Source organism: Bufo bufo, chromosome 1 (genome assembly GCF_905171765.1).
Source record: "Bufo bufo chromosome 1, aBufBuf1.1, whole genome shotgun sequence".
Taxonomy (NCBI): Eukaryota; Metazoa; Chordata; class Amphibia; order Anura; family Bufonidae; genus Bufo; species Bufo bufo.
In genome coordinates, this window is record NC_053389.1 from 192,035,376 (window position 1) to 192,047,595 (window position 12,220).

General features: G+C 45.4%; 1 pseudogene; it reads left to right on the top strand.

The window, feature by feature from the left end:
* Positions 1-12,220, top strand: part of LOC120999104 — a 62,982-nt pseudogene that overhangs the window by 30,848 nt on the left and 19,914 nt on the right.

Genomic DNA, 12,220 nt, shown 5'->3' on the forward strand with positions numbered 1-12,220 from the left:
AACCACATTATTTTAGTTGTTTTTTTTTTGTTTTTTTCCCTCCACCTAAAAGATTTCAGTTTGTCTTTCAATTGAGTGGCACAGTTTATAGGTCACATTAAAGGTGGAAAAAGTTCTGAAATGATTTATCTTTGTCTCGTTTTTTACAGCACAGAAACCTGACATTTGAACAGGGGTGTGCAGACTTTCCATATCCACTGTACTTTTGATAGCTATTGACCAAAAGCCTGTTCAGTTGAACCAAAGCATGAAAAAGTTTTGGGCTTGTTGAAATCCAACATGTAAACTTTTTTTTCCACCAACAATGTATTTGGTTGACATTAAATTATAGGTGTTTTCCAGGACTTAGATATTGATGACCTTTCCTAAGTCACCAATAGCAAATCCATAGGAATCCAACACCCAGAGGGCTCTAACCACTTTGTAGTTCCCAGCAGTGGCATACTGCAGCTCAGCTCCCATTCACTTGAAAGACAGCTGAGCTGCAGTACTTGGCATGGCCACTACACGGCCACTACATTGCCTTCTGCTTTGGCTCTGTCGATGGTACAGTTTCCTTCAGAGGTGGCTGCTTAAAACAGCTAATCAGTGGGGCTGCTTGGTGGTTATCGATCTAATATTGATGACCTATCCTGAGCATAGTTCTTCAATATCTAAGTCCCAGGGTTTGGTTACCCCTGGGGCCTCTTGAGCAGACTCCCCAGTGTGGGTGGACCTGTAAAGGGAATCATACTAAGGCCTCATGCAGACAACCGTATCCGTTTTGCAGTCCGTAAAATACAGATGCAGTCCATGTGCATCACTCACTTTTCATGGGCCCAGTTGTAGAAATGCAGATTCTTGTCCGCAAAATGTTCTTCCTGCATTAACATTCTTTTGACGCGGGTCACGTGGTCACTGCAGCCAATGACTGGCTACAGCGGTGACATGTCTCCGATGCATCACATGACCCAGTGACATGATGCATGGGAGACACGTCAACTCTGTGGTATCCACTTGATCTGCATCAAACTAGATGCTGACGCAGGCGGATCTGAGAACTGCAGAGGTCTGTGGGCGAGGTCGGTAGTGAAGGAGAGAGAACATAGCTGCGGGGGTCAGGTAAGTATGATTCTCTCTGCAAGTCTGGCGATGCTGTGGAGTCTGCCCAAGAGGCCCCCAGGAGTATGGCCAGCTTTAGAGTAATAAAAATGCCTTCAAGCTTTTAACACCCAAAGCACTGTATGGCATGTAAATAACAGCTCATGTGCTAGTTATGTTATAGGAATTTAAAAGAATTATGTAGAAAGATTCTATGGAGGACTCAATTCTATAAATTTCAGTTCCTTTTTTGCATCATAGTTCCATTTAAAGTGACACTGCTCTAAAGGGCATACACGTATGTAAAATTACTGTATATAAAACACTACTCAAGGATGTTGGGTAAAGGTAAAATGTCAAAAAACATAATTTTCTTTAAGTTAACTGCTTTCCTTCATAGTATCTGTTCTCAAACTAAAGTGTAGAGGTTTCAGACTTCTGCTGGAGGATCACAGGTATATTGCACTGCAGACAGTGGGCCCCAGAGGCACAGCTCTGTTTTTGCATAGATCTGACCATCAGTGAAGGGCTCTGGAGTAGGGCTGAAACGATTACTCGAATTAATAGATTAACTGGACACAAAAAAAAATCCTTGATGATAATTTTTTACTCACACTCCGTGGTCACCTGCCTGCCCACACAGCGCTGCACTGGCTCCTGACGTACACACATTGTCAGGACATAGTGCATGTAAGAGTGCACTGTAACCTGATGCTGTGTAACGTCAGGTCCCAGTGCAGCGCATGAAGAAGAGGATGGAAGATCTGTGGCATGTCGGCAGCACCCCTACAGGAAAGGTAAGTGTTTTAGTTCACTGGCGCTGTGGTTGGGCACTGATGGCTAGGAGAGGGAGTGGTTGAGCTGATGGCAGTGGGGGGAGCTGGTGGCATTAGGGAGGAGCTGGTGGCACTGGAGGGGGAGCTAATGGCACTGGGAGAGGAAGCAACTGATGACATGGGGAAGCTGATGGCACTGGGGGGAGCTGGTGGCATTGGGGGAGGATTTGGTGGCATTGGAGGGGGAACTGGTAGCACTGCTGGGGGAACTGGGGGGAGCAACTGATGGCACTGGGGGGAGCTGATGGCACTAGGGGAGGAACTGATGGCACTGGAGGGGGAAACTGATGGCACTGGGGGGAGCTGATGGCACTGGGGGGGAGCTGATGAGTTTTTATAGAAAACATTAATTTAATTAGTTTTTTTCTATTAATCGGTAGAATACTTGATTACTAAAATAATCGATGGCTTTAGCCCTACTCTGGAGCACTCCTTCCTGTGGGGAACATCAGCTTCCCCTAATTAAATAAAGATGGATATTTTTCACACTCATTCCTGTGGGGAACATCAGCTTCCCCTAATTAAATAAAGATGGATATTTTTCCAGAGGCTGAGGTGGTGAAAATGACAATAAGCGGCTGCCTGGCATTCATTATTAATTGTAATCATTATGCTACATGATATGGTTTGGTATCACTGCTTAATGGGTCCAATATGGGGATAACCCAAAACAGGATGGCGGTGGAGCCCAGAAGTGGTGAATGATGGTGATCAATTTCTCCTTTTTCCACTGTTGCCCAGTCAAGATATTTCAAATTATAGTTTAAATTATTCCTGTACTACACATACTAGGTTATACTATATGTATATGTCACTATATTGTTCCTCTCTACAGATTGGTGAGTTACAAGTTCTAAACCAGTCCTTTTCTGAAGCAGTAAAGCAGCCTGGATTTGTTTTTGTTTTTGCCCAGTTTGATGGCATTCTTGGAATGGGGTACCCTAACATCTCAATGGGTGGGGTCCTGCCACTATTTGATAACATGATGCGTCAGAAATTGATTGCTCGCAGTGTCTTTTCATTTTACTTGAATAGGTGAGTGTATTTTTTTTTTTTTCAGATTTATGTTGGATGCTTCCGTCTCTATCCTGCATGCAATGCTATACTTCCTATCCAAAATTAGGATACTATGATGGAACCCTGATGGCCACCATTTTACGTTAAGGACACGGATTTAACATATCTGGCAAAGTGTGATGGCTTCCATTGTAATCTGAACTGATCTAAAATTCAAGATTGACCTTGTGAGACCAAAGTTGTAAAATCACGGCATTAACATGGGTAGTGTGTGACTTCAATCTTTACCTATTCCCATTTTTTTTTTTATATTCTAAGGCTAAGGCTAGTTCTCCAGTGTATCTTTTGGTCGCATGACAGTCATTTAAAAATTACAGCATACCACAAACATCAAGTAACTTCATTGTTTCATAAAGAGGATGACATTTATTTCTTTATAAATCTTTGAGGAAAATGTGTTAGATGAAGCATTGCCTTTATGGAAGAAGCCAGTGCTCACAGAGCCACCATACAGCAGTCTGTGGCTTTGTAATATAGACCCATAGGAGCTTCTTATGATCAGGCAGGGTCTGTCTTTGAGCCTTAAAACGGTTAACCCACGATTAATGTAAAAAAAAAAAATAATAATTTGACATCACAACATACATGATAATCTCTTTCCAAAACAGTTAGAACTAGTCATGTACATCACATGGATCCATGGATCTCCCCATTCATTGCTTCAATTGCTCTGTAACTGTCACAGCTTCTACCAGAAGATATGGCTGCGGGCAGCTGAAGGATGGAACTGAGCACGTGCGACCACCACTGTAGTGTGGACAGAGAAATAAGGAAATGAATAAATAGTCTGTGGCATTGTACAGATAGATTGTATTGAATGACTCAGGATAATTTTTTATTACAAAAGAATTTAGATCCAGGTGCTGAGTTAAATCAAAATATACAATCTTTTCTCATTAAAGGGGTTCTCCTAGATTTAGATATTGATGACCTGTCCTCAGGATAAGCCATCAATATCAGATGGGCTGGGGTCTGCCACCCCGCGTTCTCACCGATAAGCTGTTACCCTGTAGCTCCGTACCTGCAGCTCTCCTCCCATTCACTTCACTATAAGACATGGTAATTTCTATGCTCATTTAATAAACTATTTCTATATTCCTACAGTACTTTAATAGGAAGTTGTGGGTGCCAGTTCTTAGTCGCAGTCAATGTACCTGCTGTTCTCTGAGTCTGGGCCAGTAAGGATATCATAACGCATTGGCTGGTACTAATCCGCTTGGCACCAGTTCAGGGTGTTAGGGAGAGAGACATGCTGCAATAGAAAACTCCATACATTGCATGTTAAATAAGGATGGATCTACAGTATTTAGTGAGATTCCATTATTAGTCCTGTACCATCTGAATGGATTTATGACAGACGTAGCTAGCAATTATCACTATACACACAACCACTTAATAGCTAACAAACCTAAGCTAATTTTATGTCTTAAGATTTAAAGTGCAGTAAATGTTGGAGATCCTCAATCTGCATTCACAGTCTTCGCTCTGTGTACAAGTGATGGCTTCGCTGGCAGGCAGCTGTCAGTAGCATTTATTTTCTCTTGGCACGCTCTGGTTCCGGCTTTTATGGATATGGGTATATTGCAATGCTACCATAAATTGTAAGATGCGATTTCAAGGATATCATATGATAATAAAGCAGAAGTCCCAGAGGGGAGTAGCAGAGAGGGCACTGGCAGGGCACGGACTCAAGGTGCAGGATGCCAGGGTGGATGCCCACATGCCACACTTCAATGGCCGGGTATTTAAACAAAGGGTTATGGCAGCAATTTGAATTTTTGTTCTGGATAAAGGAAAGCCTATCTATGATACTAATATATCAAATCCACTACTTCACCAAGGCTTAAGAGTATGCCTTGACCTGACCCTGTATCTCAATACCCTGACTATAGCAGAGTGGCTTTTTGGAACTCTTCTTCCTAACATTCAGCATCCAGGTTAAACACCCTACCAGACACCCCCGCTTTATGTATGGACATAAAGGATGAAAGAGCAATCTGCCTATGTATGGGTATTTGTCAAGTTCTCTGAATGTGTCTGTGAGGAATATGGATTAATATTTACTGTCAGCCATGTCCTCACACCCACCATTTGCTGAAAGATGGCAGAGGAAATTAAGCTCCACAGGGGGGCCCTGCTTCAAAGCCGCAGCCAGATAGCAGAAAACTCCTAGCAGGCCACATTTGTTTACATTTCACACCTTTAGTCAGACAGCATGGATCCTGCAGGAAAAATCTCAGCAGGAGGTATCAGCTCTTGCCAGGATCAATGATACCTCTCAGACATGTTGGCACCTACATTTCATAAGGAATTATGAATCTCCCGGCCATTGTAGGCGCAAACCGGATACATATTTGTGTCCCAGTGGCTACGATGGACATGCCCATGGTCTTTGTTTGAGGGTGGGATGCTAGGGAAGGGAGATATCCATATCTCCCCACAGAAACCCAATAGCGGCACCATGTTTGGACTCTAGTTGTAGCCAAACCCCAGGCGGATACGTTGTTCCCAGAACCATCTCCCTGTGACCTTCTGGACTGGAGCTATAAAACCTAAAGGGTTTTGTGGGTCATTGGCAGCCAATCCAGCAGAGGGGGGTGAACCCCTCCCAAAGGCCGGGAGGGGAGGGGCCGGCTGCAGGTTAAAAGGCTTGTGCCAGCAAGTGGGCGTGTCTTTGTCTGAAAGGGGGTCACATCGTGCAATGTGTTTGGAGGGACCTGCAAACAGCTGACATCACTGCCTCCGACGTGAATACAGCTAAGAACTCATCACTACTCAAAGGACTCATATATCTGGTAAACTGACTTATTGTTCTGCTTAACCCTGTTGTACCTATATCACCTGTATCTGTAACCTCAGACCACTGTATATATTCTCTGTGTATATTGTGTTATATCTAGTGTGCCCTTAAGTGTGCTATCTTGTTTCGCGATCACGAATATACACGTCCGTGTTTCGGCCTAGTTATAAGCTACCGTGGGTTGGTTTCTCACCTTATATAATCCCGTTAGCGGACCGGGCTTATATTAAACAAGAAACTGGTGGCAGATACCCGGGCTGACGCAGCGCTGTTTTCACTGCGGCAGTGAAAAGGCTCTCTCAGCTTGTTGCCTCTCTGTACCCGCGTGGACAAGAGGTGTCTGTGTAAACTGTACAAAGCTGACCTTACCTGCTCCTCTGGAGGGCGTAACGTCACGCTTTGGTAACAAGTGACCATACTGCATCTCGTGAGCTCGACCGTAGGTGACGTCAAGCGGGCACGAGGCGTGGTATTCGTCACAGTGTCTATATGTTCTTCAGAAAGCGAAAAACTGTACGGATGTCAGTAGAACTTGTTACAGCTCCTGGGTTCATGAAGGACTTCATTTTGTCTATAAATTCGCAGCAAAATGTAACATCTCGTATCTTAGGCAGTTTTTTTTTTTTTTTTATCATTTTTGCCACAATCGGGAATGGAAGCTTGGCCTAAAAATGAGACTTTAGATGTAAACTAAAGATGTAACTAAAAGCAATCATTAGCTGCACCAGATTTATCATACAACCTGAGTCACTGTGATAATTCTGTTCACGCTGTCTAGATAATAGTAAATATGGATAATAGTTTTCCCTTAAATGCAAGATTGAAAGGGTTGTGTCACAAAACATATTCTACATTTTTCAAACCAGCACCTGGATCTAAATCTTTTTGTAATTGCTGGTTACCAAGCACAGCACCGTACATTGTATAGCGACTGTGCTTGGTATTGCACCTCAGCTATCCTAAGGATAGGTCATCAGCATTAAAGGGATTCTGTCATGACATTTTAGGCCTATAACCTAAACATATGGCCAGGTCCGTACTAATAACCTAAATCCGAAACTGTCCTTATTAAATCTGCCTGTGGCTCTATTAGCACATAAAACAGGTTTTTATAACCTGTCATTCACCTACCTAAGGTGCCCAAGGGGACGTCGCTTCATACAGTGTGCCCGGCTGCACCCATCTCCGTCTGGTGAATGACAGGTTATAAAAACCTGTTGTATGTGCTAATAGAGCCACAGGCAGATTTAATAAGGACAGTTTCGGATTTAGGTTATTAGTACGGACCTGGCCATATGTTTAGGTTATAGCCCTAAAATGTCACGACAGAATCCCTTTAAAATGTCAGAAAACCCCTTTAACTTCCCCTGTGGTGGTGCGGAGGGAAATTAAACACTTAGGGGGTCATTTACTATCCAGTAATACACCAATATTAGGCGTATTTCTGGTGCAGATTGTGGGGCAAAGGTTATTTGTGCCGCAATCTGGGACTTTTCCCCACTCACAACAGATCTAGAAAAGTATGCGTGGAGAGGGCGGGTAGGGGATGAGCCGGCAGGCCCGTCTCATTCATCATTTTCTACGCCTGTTTCAGACGTAGAAAATTGTTTGAATGTAAGACAGCAAAGGAGCTGGCTTATATTTAGAATGGCACTGGATACGCTGAAGTTATGTAGCGTCTCCACTTAACTTCTGCAGACCCTCGACCAGCTATAGGGGTTATTAAGACCAGCGTCTAAAAAGCCGGTCTTAATAAATTGACCCCCTTACTACCTAGTTTCCCCCCAGATTACAGCTAAATGGTGAGAGTACCCGCAGAGGACACTTTGTGATCAGCTTATTGTCAAGACACCATTCCAACGAGTAGGAATTGCCCCAGAGAGCTTTGATTGCAACTGATTGCAAAACTTCACAATTCTTGAAGTGACTGATATGTTATGTTTCATTTATTTGCTGAAGAGATCCTACCGCTCCAGTTGGGGGTGAACTTCTGTTTGGAGGTATAGACTCTAAGTACTACACAGGGGACTTCCATTACTTGAAAATAAAGTCCTACTGGCCTACTGGCAAATAAAGACTGATGAGTAAGTTCTTACCAATTTTAATAATTTTTTTTTTTAAAGCTATTTCCATCTACCCTTCAGTCTGATCCACCTTGGCAATTGTAAATGATCCACTTGGTTTATATCATGATCTGTTTAGTTGAATACTTTCTTGGTGACATATATTCCACCTTAAATTCAGACACCTTCAGATCTTCAGAAGAAATTAACAAGATGTTACTCTAAGCAGCTGACAAAGATTAGACTATGAGATAATGGAAATGGACCACAACCAAAATGTAGCATGGGGAAAAATAATCATTAAAGGGGTTGTCTCATCATGGACAATGGGGGCATATCGCTAGGATATGCCCCCATTGTCTTAGAGGTGTGGGTCCCATCGCTGGGACCAGGACCAATATCGAGAACGGAGCCCCGCAAGGTGGTGACTGGAGGACTCCGGTCTGGCTACCACCAAGCCGGCTCCCCAAAGAAGTGAATGGGAGCGTACCCCGCATACGTGACCCCCCACTCCCATTCATTTCTATGGGGCCGAAAGAAATAGCCGAGCCAGCGCTCGGCTATTTTCACCGGTCCCATAGAAAATTAATGGAGGGCAGCTGCGCATGCGCAGTGCGCCCTCCTTTGCTTGCGGGGCTCCGTTCTCGATATAGGTGTGGGTCCCAATGGGGGCATATCCTAGTGATATACCCCCATTGTCCATGATGAGACAACCCCTTTAACCACCTCCGGACCGCTGTACGCACAGACGCGTCCTGGAGGTGGTTGTTTCATTCCGAGTGGACGCGCCGGCGCGTCTTCTCGCGAGACGCGAGATTTCGGTCACAGCCGGCCCGCGCATGCGCATCGCGGGCCGGCAAAAGTTCGAGGAGAGTTGCATCAGCAACCTGCCAGCCAATGATCGTCGCTGGCAGGTTGCTGATTTTTAAAAAATCGAATCACAAACCAGATAACAGATCATATTAGTAAATATGATCTGTTATATGGCTTCTCTGCTCCTCTGCTGGTCCTTTTCGTCGGTTGGATCCAGCAGAGGAGCAGACTTCACAGTGAGTACACCAAACAGCACACCTTAGCCCCAGATCACCCCCCTGCACCCCAATTAACCCTTTGATCACCCCTTTGATCGCCCCTGTCAATCACTAGTGAAAGGAAAAAAAGTGATCAGTGTAAACTGTCACTTTTTTTTTTTCACTGGTATTGGCTGTTAGGTTTTAGGGATAGTTTAGGCCCCTTGGTTAGGTAGTTAGCGTCAGTTAGCGCCCACCCCACCGCACCGCAGTCACTTTTATTCGCTGATTAGCGTATCGCTAATCAGCATTTGTACTTTTATAGTATCTGTAAGTGATCAAAACTGATCACGGTCAGATCTATAATAGTATTAGTGTCACTTTAGTTTGCCCTCCACCCAAAACGCAGTGTTTGCCCGATCAGGCCTGATCGGTCGCCCACACGTGCGTTCACCCACGCCCGCCCCACCGCAGTGACAAAAAATTATTATTTTTTGATCACTGCACATTCACTTTACACGCACTGCGGCGATAAAAAAATCTGTTTTGATATTTTTTATCAACCGCAGCGGCCTCCGGTACTTCGCTAGCCTCCCCTTTGTAAGACAGGTTTGCTTTTTTTCTTGGGTAGTCTCAGGGAATACCCCTAAATTTAGTAGTCCAAAATGTCAAACAGGGGGTATTCTTCTGAAGAGGCCTACAGGATTCTGACCCAGTCGGATGAGGAGTGGGAACCCTCATCTGACGAATCTAGCGGGTCAGAATATGAACCTGTAGAAAGCAGTGGCTCTCTGACCCAAAGTTCGGACGAGGAGGTTGAGGTCCCTGGCAGCACCAGGCGTACCCGGCCCCGTGTCGCTAGACCACAGGTTACGCAGGATCCGCTTCAAGAGCAGCAGAGTGGGGCTGTCGCTGCCGGATCACGTGGTGAGGCATACACCAGCAGCGCAGCCCTTCCTGGACCTAGTACCAGCACTGCCGTACAACATGGTGAAGTAGCGAGCACCAGAAGGGCAGTTGAAGCTGGTACGGTGGCACGTGCAGTAGTTACCCCGTCGCAGCCACCGCGCAGACAGGCCCGTAGACCCCCTAGAGTCCCTGAGGTGCTGGCAAACCCTGATTGGCAGTCACCAACTTCAGCCGCACCTGTAGTTCCCCCTTTCACCGCCCAGTCTGGAGTTCGGGTTGAGACGGCTCAAATCGCTTCGGCCCTGGGATTTTTTGAGCTGTTCTTGACTGCGGAGCTCTTGGACTTAGTCGTGGCAGAGACCAACCAATATGCCACACAATTTATAACCGCAAACCCGGAAAGCTATTATGCCCAGCCTTTCCGGTGGAAACCAGTCCAAGTTTCCGAACTTAAAATTTTTCTGGGCCTTCTCCTCAACATGGGCCTGACAAAAAAGCATGAATTGCGGTCATATTGGTCCACGAACCCAATTCATCACATGCCCATGTTCTCTGCTGCTATGTCCAGGACACGATTTGAAACCATCCTGCGTTTTCTGCATTTTAGCGACAACACCACCTCCCGTCCCAGAGGCCACCCAGCTTTTGACCGGCTCCACAAAATTCGGCCCCTCATAGACCATTTCAACCAGAAATTTGCAGATTTGTATACCCCTGAGCAAAACATCTGCGTAGACGAGTCCCTAATACATTTTACCAGGCGCCTTGGCTTCAAACAATACATCCCAAGCAAGCGTGCCCGGTATGGGGTCAAATTGTATAAGCTCTGTGAAAGGGCCACAGGCTATACCCACAAATTTCGGATCTATGAGGGAAAACATCAGACCCTGGAGCCGGTCGGTTGCCCTGACTACCTGGGGAGCAGTGGGAAGACAGTCTGGGACTTGGTGTCACCCTTATTCGGCAAGGGGTACCATCTTTATGTGGACAATTTATACACAAGTGTGGCCCTCTTTAGGCATTTGTTTCTAGAACGGATTTGCGCCTGTGGCACCGCGCGAACTAGTCGCGTGGGCTTCCCCCAACGGCTTGTAACCACCCGTCTTGCAAGGGGGGAGAGGGCTGCCTTGTGTAACGAAAAACTGCTTGCGGTGAAATGGAGAGACAAGCGTGACGTTTACATGCTCTCCTCCATTCACGCAGACACGACAATCCAAATTGAAAGGGCAACCCGTGTCATTGAAAAGCCCCTCTCAGTCCACGACTATAATGCGCTCATGGGAGGGGTGGACTTCAATGACCAGATGTTGGCTCCCTATTTAGTTTCCCGCAGAACCAGACGCTGGTATAAGAAGGTGTCTGTATATTTAATTCAATTGGCGCTGTACAATAGTTTTGTTCTCTACAGTAAGGCTGGGAGAACAGGATCCTTCCTCAAATTCCAGGAAGAGATCATCGCGAACCTCCTTTACCCAGGAGGTTCCGTGGCCCCATCCACCAGTGTAGTTAGCCGTCTACACGAGCGACATTTCCCCAGTGTCGTTGCTGGTACCTCAACCCAACCGCCACCCCGAAAAAAATGTCGTGTCTGTAGCAGGAGTGGAATAAGGCGTGACACCCGCTATTTCTGTCCTGACTGCCCTGACCACCCTGCCCTATGCTTAGGTGAGTGTTTCCGGAAGTACCACACACAGGTACACCTAGCATAGGGATTGCATCTCACAGGACAGGCACACAGGGCTATTAGGGCCCTTTTACTCACAGCTGCTGCAAACCTCTCCTTTCACCTGGGATAAAGTGCATAACGTACTTCGCCACATCTTTGGGCGATTTGCGCTTTGCACATTGTCCCATGGGGAAGGAGAGGTTTGTTCTATAAAGGTAAAAAAAACTAAACAAAAAAAAAATTACTGGTAAGTAAAAAAGTTACAAAAGTTAAAAAAAGTTAATATGTTCTGTTCTAAAGTTAATAAAGTTATTGCTTTGCGGCCTGGTTTTTTCTTTTTTTTTTTACCTTTCAGGTGGACCAACCGATCGACTAGCTGCAGCACTGATGTGCATTCGGACAGAAGCATTGCGCTGCTGTCAGATTACACGCAAGTCGGTGTATGCGGCGCTGCAAGACGAGATTTCTCCTCTGCAGTAAAAGATACGTTTGCCGAGGCATATGAGCTGAGGAGGTGGCGGTGTTCATATACTTTGGCAAACACTTTGTATATATATAAAAAAAAAAATCCCGGCAATGATTTATTCATCCACATCGATTGATGTGAATGGAGAAATCGGGTTTGCCAGGGCATACGAGCTAAGTGGGCATGGATGTTGGGCGGAGCTCCTATGTCCTGGCAGACGCCTTTCCCCTCCTTTTTCTTTTTTTGGCAGAGATTTTTTCATCCACATTGATTGATGCGAATGAAGAAATCTGTGCCGTTCATTTTTTTCTTT